The 12,160-nt window shown below is 36.6% G+C and overlaps 1 pseudogene; it reads right to left on the reverse strand.

The window, feature by feature from the left end:
- Positions 1 to 11,771: 11,771 nt before the first annotated feature.
- LOC115278608 lies at positions 11,772 to 11,881 on the reverse strand (annotated as a pseudogene).
- Positions 11,882 to 12,160: the final 279 nt, after the last annotated feature.

Genomic DNA, 12,160 nt, shown 5'->3' on the forward strand with positions numbered 1-12,160 from the left:
AAGCCCTGGGCACAAAACTGTCATGTGAAAGGCTGATAATTCAATTTGCTGATCTGTGAGCATGGAGAATGTGAACCCATTCTCTGGCATGAAGATCCAAAGCTACAGTATTTACTCTATATCCTAGCTGATATAACTGTGTTTTTGTTGGCTGACCTTGTAGTCTGAGGAAAAGGTATGTTTTTTCATCTTGGGCAGCTCAGGTGGCCATAATTGGAGGAGCCAAACCATTGACCATATACTAGACAGAAACAGCACTGGATCATTTCACCTCATCTGAGCCAAAGATGTAGCCTGGAGATCTGCTATCTCTTGGAAGAACTAGTCACCCATGGCCAATATCCTTGAACAGACTAACGTTTTTCTAAAATAATTTAGAATTCTAAAGGTATATGGCATTACTGTTGGCAAAGGGAACTTTACCTTCTAGAAAGAAGATGCTTAAACCAAATAACTTTGGTTTCGGCATTAAATCAATTCCTATCAGCAAGCATTTACTGAGCATTTATTATGTATGGTGTGTTATGTAGCAAAAAGAAAATGTTAATAACTAGTCCTTTCTTGAAAATGGCTTGGGAGGAGCTGACATACATCATAATTAAAAGTTTGCCCTAGTTGAGCTATGCGACAGTTTTATGACATAGACATTATCATTTTAGGACTTTGGAATTGAGAGAATAACTGTGGTAGTGTTCCTAATATATTCACCCTGATGACTGTTAAAATGCAGGTTTTGAGCTACAGCTCACCTATAGTGAAATGAAATGTCTGTACTAGGTGCCCACTTATCTGTTCTTTATATACACCAAGATTTAAGAATTACTGTTCCGTCAACCAGCATAGTTAAGGAAGAGATCAGGGGAGAGTATGAGAAAGATTCTGAAGGCAGAATTCTGACTCTGTTGGTCTCTCTTCTCTCCTGTTTCCTGGACCATTGATCAATCACAAGCAATAGTTGGCAATGGAGGGAGAGGAGACTATTTCAATCATTTTCTCAGAATGTTTTTTATTTGATATATTCATTATTTTCTAATGTTAATTGCACCATTGTATAGAAATGCGTTTTACCAGAGAGAATGAGGTTTTATACTAAACATTTCAGTAGCAAAAGGGACAGTGGTCTTATCTCTAAGCACAGCTGCTGTAAAGTTAGAGAAAGGAAAAGCTGGTACCTATGGAACCAACTACCACACCTTTGCCTATGGTTTTCGAACTTGACTTCACATTCTAGATTGAACTGTGTGAAAGGATCACCTCTTAAGAACATAAACAGCAACACACACATATACACACACATGCATGCACACACACACACAGAGTGGCTCTTACACAGTAGAATTGGTGCCAGTTCTCAGTGCCAAGTTAAGAATGTGGTTTTTCATAGGTGTGCCGCATGCATGAGCAGACACCCATGCATGCGCTTTGGTTTCTTTTTAATGGTCACAAACTTTAGTCTAATTTCTTAGGTGAGTGAGATGCTAATCAAGCAGTTGAAGACAGAGAGCCTAGCGAAAATAATCAAATGTGAATTTGTCCAGGGGGACTCTCGACTTTGAAGAGGGAAAGAAGAAATTGTCACGTTGATTCCGCTGGAGACAGCCTTCCTGTTACTAAGCGGCCCCTGGGGATTTGCTACCTGATTTGCTCTTCGTCAGGTTGGCATCTCAGTGACAAGGCAATTGTAATTAGAATGAATAAAATGAGAGATGTGCCAACTCTCTGCTTATAATTCAGAATGTGACATTAAAGAAACATTGCAGTTTTATTATTTTTAAAAAAAATTTTTAAAGAGTTACAAACAGCTAGTAGGTCTTTGCCTACTGGGATGCTTTCCATAAAATCGGAACTGTCTTGCTAAAGAAAGAAAATATGATGTGCTTGTTGTACTCCAGATGGTTATATGTTACCTTTTGGGATTTTACACTGTCTTTGGAAATTGTCTTATTTTTTCATGCTTGTTTTTGCAATGCACAGGCAATAAAGATTAGGGGTAAAGAGGAGATGTAAAAGAAGATTCCTGCAATCCTATTACCTCTAAGCTCACTGCTGCTGGGAAAGAGTTAGATGAAGGCAATCTGGCAGCAATAATAAAAACTATAGCCACCTGAACATGATGAGGAATATGCCAAGATGGAGAGTAGGTGGTGGTAGTAGAACCTGATTGATTCTTAAACCGGGACTTGACTTAACATAGAACTTGAACAAAAATCTCCCTAAATTGTGATAGCACATTTTAATACCTCTTCTCTTTCCATTAAAGACTAGGGACTACTTGGAAATCTGAAGGGGTTCAAAAAGGTGATTTATCAATTAAAATCTTGGGGACACTTGCAGTCTTAAAATTTTAAATGAAATATTTAACTCCTCTGTTTTTGTGTCTTATCTAAACTCTTTGTACAGACAATGAAGAATTTTTCATTCTTTTTCTTATATCATATTTGGAGATAAAATGTGGTATTTTTACTCTCTACAAAATGAGATTCCCACTTATCATAATTGTACTGTGACTTTCCTTTTTTTCCACAGTTGATCTATGCTATGCTTTTGTACAACTCTATTCTCATGTGTGTGTGTGTGTTTCCTCATCCTCTCTGCTTTGCCAAATTCTAGCCATCCCTAAAGACTAGCTCATGCCCCAACTATGCCAGTTTTAAATATGTGTCTAGTATATACCCAAAGAAGAAATGTTAATTAGGTGGTAGGAGGCCTACCTCTTGAATTCAAGAGAAAAGTATGGGCTAGAAAAACAAATTGTCAGCATATGAGTGATATTTGAAATAATGAGACTGGATAAGATCACCAGACTGAAATAAGTTCTTTCTCAAACACTAGCACACCTGTGATTCCTCTATTTCTTACTTACACTAGGGGTTCTTCTCAATCTTTTTAGACTAGTCACCACATTTGAAGTTCACAGAACCATCTGATAGACCAGTTGCTTTGTTTAAGTGATGCCAGAGAGACGTTTCCTCTAGCAGAATCAATCAGGACCATAATTGAAGATATGGACCCATCTGGTGTGGTGACAATTTTGGGTCACCATTTCCCTAGTTGAGAGAATGTTCTCTAGTCAACCACTTTTTTTTTTTTGAGAGACAGAGAAAGACAGTGTAAGCAGGGCAAGGTCAGAGAGAGAGGTAGGTACACAATCCAAAGCAGGCTCCAGGCTCTGAGCTAGCTGTCAGCACAGAGCCAGATGCGAGGCTTGAACCCACAAACCATGAGATCATGACTTGAGCCGAAGCCAGACACTCAACCGACTGAGCCACCCAGGTGCCCCTAGTCAACCACTTTTCTTATAGGCACTCAACATGGATTGCTGTATATAGACATATTCAACCACTGTATTGAAGGGAGCCACCATGCTGCAACATTTTCTCAGCAGTAATTCAATCATCTGCTGCACACACTCAAAATCATAATACAAAGCAATAAAATACTTAATATTTATATTAAAATTTTGGAAATAATTTTTATACGAATCTCTGCCTTCTTAAATGGGTAACTATGAGAATTGTTTCACATTTTCTTACTGTCTTGGGGTCATCTTCACTAACAGAAATCATGATTGTAGGATGTCCAAGTTTGTACACCTGTCCTTCTGGTAATGGCAATGTATGCTGAATTCCAAGTCATGTTAGGAGTTCACCCACCTTCCTCTGCTGGCTGGTGTTACCAGTTCCTTCTCACCTTTATCAGTTTACATTTTCTGCTTCTACTTTGCTACCTTCTTTTATACACAATTGTCAAATAGCGGGCAGAGGAGGCTATATGTCATTTCCCTTCAGCAAAATTAAAAGCATGGAGATTATTTCCCTTGCTGCTAAGAAGCTTTGCTCAAAAAATCTCCTCCTACAGCTTTTTTCTTCAGGAATAGCAATGCAGAAGAGCTGAGATTGTTCAAATTTACCTACTGGCAAGGGAGCCATTGATTTATCTGACACAAGTATAAGCCTGCCTACTTTTCAAAGGACTTTTGTATATGTTATCATATCATATCTGAAACAATCCAGATGCAAAAAAAACCCCACAAAAAAACAAAACAAAACACACACACAAAAGGCCACCACATAAAAAACAAGTCCCACTTCATAATGGCATAAATTGAGGACTCCTAGTCATAGTTTCATGGAAAGTAAACCCATAGATAGTCCCTACATCTAAGGGTTATCTTTGAGATAAAAATTCCCAATGATGTTTTTAAAAGTATTTCAGAGTTTACATGGCATAGATTTAACTTCCTCCTCTTTAACAGTGTTTCAACAAAACACCTGTCTTATTTATCCATTGAATGGTATAGTAAGACCTATAAAAGCGTTGCAGTAAATGAGAGTGGCCATTTGAAGTCAAACAGTTTTGACTCTACCAGTTAGCCATATGATATAGGGCATATAATTTATTTCTTTAAGCCTCAGTTTCCTTATCTATCACAGAGGGATGATTGTAATACAGCCTCACCAAGCTGAAATGAATGTTCCATTAGTTTGCACTACTGTTGAATCATAAGGTTAGTGGCAGGCCCATTAAATGTGTAGAGTATTAATTATTTGGACACTTTCATTTTATGATAAAAGAATTTGAACTCAAGATGAGTTAAGGGAGCCCCATCTTTTTCTTACTTGTCTCAGAAATGGATGGTTTGCATAGATTATTTCCTTAATTCTTATATATTTCTAGAATATATGCTAATCTCATTTTAAGAAGTGTAATTGAGGGTCAGAAAATGTATGTAACTTATCCAAAAACACATAGATCTTACATTGTGGACTTATAATTCAAAGTCAATGCTTTATGTATCATTCAGAGTTGATTAGGCTCCAACTACTACCACATGCAATCTTTCATATCATGCTGCACGATGATCTGAAGCTTCAAGATTATAGAGGGAGAAATGTAAAGAACATGTACTAGGATTATGGATAAGAGAAAGGCAAATTCTACCTCTTCCCCTTTCTGAAGTGAGGAGGTTCAAATGGTTTTTAGGCATCAGAAGAAAATATAGACTCCAATATTTAGCCACTGGTAGGAGTCACATGTATTATTTCTTCAACTATCAAGTATAAAGGTAGAACTGCCTGTTTCCTCATCAAGGGTGCTGTGTTGTACCTCCAAGTAGATCCTTATCATCTAACAGAATTATCCAGGTAATTCTATAAGGGCAAGTAGACATTACTATGTAAAAAACATTAAGCATCATTTCAGTAATGTATAATTCCAAATGTAAGCACAGAGTGTGACTTTGAACCCAACATATCACTTTCTCCATCATGGTAACGGGGAAGATGCCCAATTCTGAGCTCCCACTTCTATTTACTTCATAGAAATTCATTAAGAGAAGGGAGAAATAAAAAGGAATCCAAACCTTATTTACAATAAAATAAATGCCATCTATAAATATGCTTTGCATTTAACTGAGAAAATGGGTAACGGAGAAGGAAATGTCAGATCACATTCTGAAAGACACGGGTGAAGGGACATTGCACCGTGTTTCAATATAGACTCCAAGTACTTTGGTTTTGAAAATTGCAGAGCACAGTGTATGACTGGATTGGAAGGGTTTCATCCTTCCTGATGTATTTTCATTGAACCCCAGTCACATGCATCCAACTGTTATATTCTAGCCATCGACTGCTGTCACTTTGTGGTGGGTGTAGTTGCCAATGCCACTCACAGAGGAGGACAAATAAGTGGACAAAATCACTAGGCACATTGTGTGTCAGAAACTGTATCATCAGGCCCTGGATCTTTCACTCTTCCTGGATGATGTAAAATGGTAGATCACAGGAAAAATAAGAAAATCAGCAAAACAGAGAACAATACCTCCAACTATTTATATTCTATTTAAATCTTGCTTTCCTTAATTATGAACTTTCTCATCAGTATTTCTGAATAATTGTAATTGTTTCCCCCCTAAGCTATCAACATATAAACTTACAGATGGTACTAACCTCTCCAGCGCCTTTTTCATTGCTCTGAACTTCTGGTGCCTCTGGAGGAGTCTGGCTTATGGCTTTGTTTTGCCACAAATGAATCTCCTCTCCTCTCTTCTTTGCAGTAAAAGTTGTTTCTTCTCTCACCCCCTCTATCCCCCTTTCCATTATGGTATGTTTGCTTTGGATAGTAGGTACTGTGTCCGATGATCGCTACTCCTCTTCCCAGCATTATTATCATTTGCTAAATCCAGATGATTGTCTAGAAGTATCAGGATCACCTGGGGCAAAACACCTCCACATGCACCTTGATTATGTCTGTCACTGATTTCCTGTCATTGTTTGCATATTGAACAAGTTGGAGCATTAATTACTCAATTTAATACATAGCACATACTGCATCCTCCACCTCACATACTACTATATAGGATGTGAAATTGTTGAAGAAACGGCCTCCATATTCCAGGAATTTCTCTATGGAGGAGATGAGACCAGAAGACATGAAAGAATGCAGACTCATACGTAAGTTGAATTGCAAAATGATAGAGATACAAACAGTAAAGGTAGTTTCTAGTTGCCAAGTTAGAGTTACCCAATTTTGCATTATGAGTTCAGAGGCGAGAGGTTTCATATTTTGCTGAGATGGGTAGGAAAAATCTAAAGATGGGTTAAATTGAAAGCTGATACTGTGTTTAGAATCTCACATGTAATTAATACCTGCAAGGCATCGACAAAGCTGTGCTCAAATCGCTTTTAGGTCCTTTGTGTCATTTGTTGTACTTGGTTCTTTCCTGGGCTCTCTCATGTTCATTTCGATGAGTAGCAATCATTTTAACTGAACATTTATTTAAAAGCAAACACAAAGGATTAGTAAAATAAAGTATGATGTTTTATAGAATCAATGTTTCAAAAGCAAGGAATTACTATATTCTCTGTGCTCACAAATATGCAACCTTTATATCCTCTCCCACCTCTAAAAAGGAGAGACATGAATTTATGGAATCAGTGAGTGGAGGCCAGACACCTCTAGATATAAAGCCATGCCAATGTGTGGGGAAGAAATTGGACTAAAATAGCATGTCTAAATTCCCAAGTCAATGAGATCCCTTTCAGGATCACAATACACAGTATATGCTTTGGTGTCCATCTTTTAATTCATTTGAAACAGGTCTTATCCATGGACATACTTTCCTAATTTCCTAACTAATTTCATGCATAAAATTAAAGTGAACATTATACCAGAGTTTATATATATATATATATATATATATATATAAATCACACACAATGTGATGTTGCTTTATGGAATCAATGTTTCAAAAACAAGGAATTACTATATTTTCTGTGTTTTAGAATATGCAACCCCTTACATCCCTCCCAACTCTGAAAAGGAGAGATGTGAATTTATGGATTCATATAATAATGTACTAACCAACTTATCTGTCAGTTTGGATCCCATTAAAGCAAATAGGATCTGCCATCTCTCTTGGGTTTTCTTCCTATATAAATTAACTATACTCAATTTACCTTAAGTGACATTATCAGTTAGTTGCACTTTGGTTTCTTTTGGGACCTTCTGAATCCATAGGTCTAAAATCTCTCACACTTTCTTTATTCATAAAAAAAATTACATTCTAAAACTTGCTCCTTTTAGGTTTCTGCCAGGGTTTTTTGGTAAACTTAGAAAGAAATTCAAACCTGCATCCTCTCTGTTCCCAGTGGGCCATGGAGGTCTAAGGGCTTATTAGTGATTTCACCACTTCCATCCATCATTCTCTGTGCACCATGGCATGCACACCCTCCACAAGAACTTTAAAATAAGAAATAAAACTCAATGAACTCACATTCAATTAATATTAGTCATATTATTAATCCTTGCTGGTGCAAGGCTTATCAGGAGATAATTGACCTTGTCAGTGTTTCAAACCTGCTGCATTGCTGTAGGATCCCTCATTTCCATCATGCTTAATTAGAATGCAATAAAACAAAAAAAAAAGGAGGGGGCTTTTTTCTGCTTAACTATGGAATGTTCGCTTCCCTCCTCCATCCTCTTTCCAAGAAGGAGAATGAGAAAACGTGACTATCATGGATGTATAATCTTCTCAATTAATAAAATGAAACTACCGTCATTGCTCCCCAGGGCATGACAAATGCACCTGTCTACAGAACCAGACGACTGATGTCCCTTACGTGCCCAGACACTTTCTTCTTTTTCTGTGTGTTCAAAGGAAACATGATTTTAATTGGACTGTGAAAGAGGCACAGGTGGAGAGGAGGGGGTCTTGTCGATTTACTTTCATGTAAAAGGTGATGTTTCCTGACACTGATCAACTTGGTATCAGACTTGGTCTCATATCTCTTTTTCAAATTTTCTGAAAGTCAATTGTCCTTTATTCTTCCTGGGATCCTGTCTCTTTGCTTTTGCTGCTATTTCACATTTAACATGCAGGCCTTGAATTTCTACTTTTTAAATTTTCTCAGCCCAGAATTTGTTAGGTGACCACCCATTCAGCACGGGATAAATGAATTTCATGTTTTAAGACCAGGAATTGGCAAAATGATCCCAAAGGACATTTTCAGATGAGAAAGTCTGTGATTAATTTTGAGGAAGACAAAGGGAAATCTTTTGGAGTAGACGAACAACAAATCTCCCTGCTCCAAGCAGGGATCCCAAACATAGGTCTCCAAACAATACACTAACAATCCAGAGATGTTTCTTAAGCCTGCTCCTCTGCTAGCTCTGGGCAGCACTAGGAGACATATCAACCCAAACAACCTATGTTCTGAAAGAGACATGACATCCTCAGTGAAAAATTACACATACACACACACACCACATTGAAATATATGAACAAATCTTTATCTGAGAGTCTGAGCATGCTATTTGTGGAATATGATTCAACAGTAGACAACAACCTCCTTAAATTTTGTTTGATCATGTATTTTATTATTCAATTCCCTGGTCACACAGACTTTGAGCAAAACCTAAAAATAAGTGTCGAGGGAAATCAGAATAGTCTTAATTCTTCAACAAATGCATATCTCATATTTACTATCTACAGCTATATAATTGGAAGCTCAGTGAAAATGCATAATCCACTTCCTCTGTGTATTAACCAAAAACAAAGAGATTATTGAATAATAACAATTATCATTATAAGTCTTTTATTTTGTGTCTTATACACATAGGAATTTCTCTCCTGTGATGGCTGATGTGCAAGTAGTGTGTCATTTAACATAATAGATATTTAGTGAATATCCCTTTTGTGGCCAATCCTATGATTTTTTTGTCTCATTTTGTTTTATTTGACCTGGTCAATTGTGATGGTTTTGGATTAAACAAGCTTAAAGTCAGTGTCTTGGATCACAAAATGTGATGAAAGATGGACAAGGAGAAATACTTGATCTGTCACAATTAACTGTCAGAAAGTAATCAGGTCACTGTCAGGGGCTGGGAAAATAAATGAATTCACACAGTTCTCTAATGGAAGCAAGGAGACTGTGTCACCTTTAGGCTGAGTGTTCTCAAATCAGCCACTCCACCTCTTCGCATGACCAAACCCCATGGATTTAAAAGGCGTTTTTTGATAATTGATGAAATGACCTCTCATAGTGATAATATGTTTCCCAGGAAAGCAACTTTTTCCAAAGTATATATATATATATATATATATGTATAGATAGATAGATAGATATAGTTGTTGCTGTTCACCAGAAATACTTATTGAGTGCTCCCTATGTTCCAAACACTTTCCCAGTGACTGGAGTTACATTATGAAGAAAACAAAGCTATAGTCTCTTACAACTTACATTCTAGAGAAGAAGGAATGAAAATAATAGAAGAAATAAATATGTACATATCAAGTCCTCAGGCCCTTCTTTCTACTCCACGGTTGTTTCCTAGGAGTAGATCAATGTCTTGCTCATAGGAGCCTTAACTTTTTAACATCACTTGTTGGTAGGATAAAAAAAAAACCTCAAACAAATAATCCTACAATTTGGAAAATTCATAAAGAAGAAATAGAAGGAAAAGTGCATAAATACATCCAAGGTACAAAGTAAAATATTCAAATATCTGAATGCATCAGTATGAAAGGCAAAAGAATGCTGAGATTGGGGTAATTTAAACAGATTTCTTGGGGAAGAAGTATAATAGAACACGTTCACACTGAGTTTGCCTATATATCCAACCAAGTTCATGACATTCTCAAATTTGTCAAATCCTGTTATCATAACAGTATAGATACAATTGAGAGATAATTGGATTCAGGCAATTTTTTCCAGTCCTTCTTATACTATTCAATCAGCCCTGATTCTTGCAAACTGGCATTACTACGTGCCCATATGTGTGCACACTGGAGATTGGTTCTGCTTCATAGGTTGTTCTGGAAGGTCTGTCATGCCGAACACTGTGGCCTTCCTAGTTTTGCTTATAACTTGCTTTCCCTATCGGGAACTCATAAAGAGCTACTGCATCAGGGCTACTGTGTTCAGTTATTTTTTATTGCCTCATTATTATTATTATTGATTACTATGGTTTAAAATTTATTGAGTGCAAACAATATGCTACATACTGTTAGAGGCAGCATCAGATGACCATGGGTTTAACAGCACTACACAGGCCTTCATAAATCGGGGCTCAGGCCATGGATAACTTACTGCCATCAGTAGGCCCTCCAGCAGGTAATCTTGAGAGCATTCCACAAGCGTATGGTCATTCCAAAGATTTTTCTAAGTGGTTGCAACAAGAACATGACCAGTTCCTGGGGCATCTAGAAAAAGTCAGTCTTAGACTAGATCTCATTGACTTGCTAGGTAAGTTATCAGAAGTGGAAAATATAAAAAAGAGAAATTGTTCATGGAATTTGATATATATTGTTGAATATATTTTGTTTCAAATTGGTTATTTTTCTGATTATAAAAGTAATGGTTTTAGGCAAAATTTGGAAGTAGAAGTTATGAGTAATGATGTTACAAAAAAGGTAATACTTGCATACATTTACCTTTAAAAGATGTAAACATATACTGTTCACATGTATGCATAAATATAAATCAAGACTGGATAATCTTATATTTATAACTTGTTTCATTTTTTGCCTACTGTGATATCATTCAATATCATTATTATATAAAATGTGATATTAATAACAGCATGGCTCTAAATAACCAACCCCTTTCCCACATTGTCTATTAGTATCCGTACACCTCAGATGAGCGTTCTCATTTACCATGTTTTGCCTTTATAATCTTCTGAATCCTGGGTTGAATTCTTACAAATGAAATAATACATTGACAAGTTTCTGCTAGAAAACAATCTACATTTAGACCCTTCAGTGGAATATAATAATGATTGGTTCCCCTAGCCTCACTAAGATTGAGTCATGGAATTTAAAAGCTAGAAAGGACTTCAGAATTCCAATGCCACCCCTTTTATTTTACAGATTTGACCAATGAGAGATCAGAGACTTACTGAGGTCAAACGAACTCAAGGCCCATAAGTCACACACTCTGTCTTGTAATTAAGAGTTCTGCATCTTGCCTGGGTTTAAAACCTGGCTCCAGTGATTATTCTTGTGTGACTTGGGCAAATTTCTTTACTTATTTATGTCACAGTTTTCTTATTATTTCCAAGGTTGTTTTAAGAACTGAATAAGAAATTAAAAATTATAAGCATGTAAATGTTCTAAGCATCAAAGTGTTGATAGTGAGTGAACTGGTAATGTGTTAGGACATTGAAGTATTTATTATTTAGGTGAGACAGAAAGAAAGCCTTTTTATCTTGATGTCTGAAAAGTTAGGGTAAAGCTCTACATTTAATATCTTTCTGTGTTGGAGATGGTTTCCAAGATGACTCTAATTTATTGTCTGTCACGGACTTTTTAACCATAATACAATAACCATAACCTTTACATATAACAAACTATAGAAATGATCCCTGAAAGTATAGTCTTTAACCTTTACATATAAAATACTTAGCAGACTGCCTGGTATACCACAAGGGTTCAAAGTATTTAACTATTATTAATATAAACTATGACTTCTGACATGCCAACTAATGTTCTCCTTGTAGAAGGAGCCACAGGAACTAGGATTTACTGACTAGAGAGGACTGTTCTCTGAGCATGTTACATGGGAAGGACAAGAGGGAAGCATCTGGGAACAACTTTAATGCCCACCCAACTGTCCTTTCTTTATGCTCTCTTACATTTTCCTATCATTTCCTCACTTTG

The sequence above is a fragment of the Suricata suricatta genome, chromosome 14 (genome assembly GCF_006229205.1).
Source record: "Suricata suricatta isolate VVHF042 chromosome 14, meerkat_22Aug2017_6uvM2_HiC, whole genome shotgun sequence".
Taxonomy (NCBI): Eukaryota; Metazoa; Chordata; class Mammalia; order Carnivora; family Herpestidae; genus Suricata; species Suricata suricatta.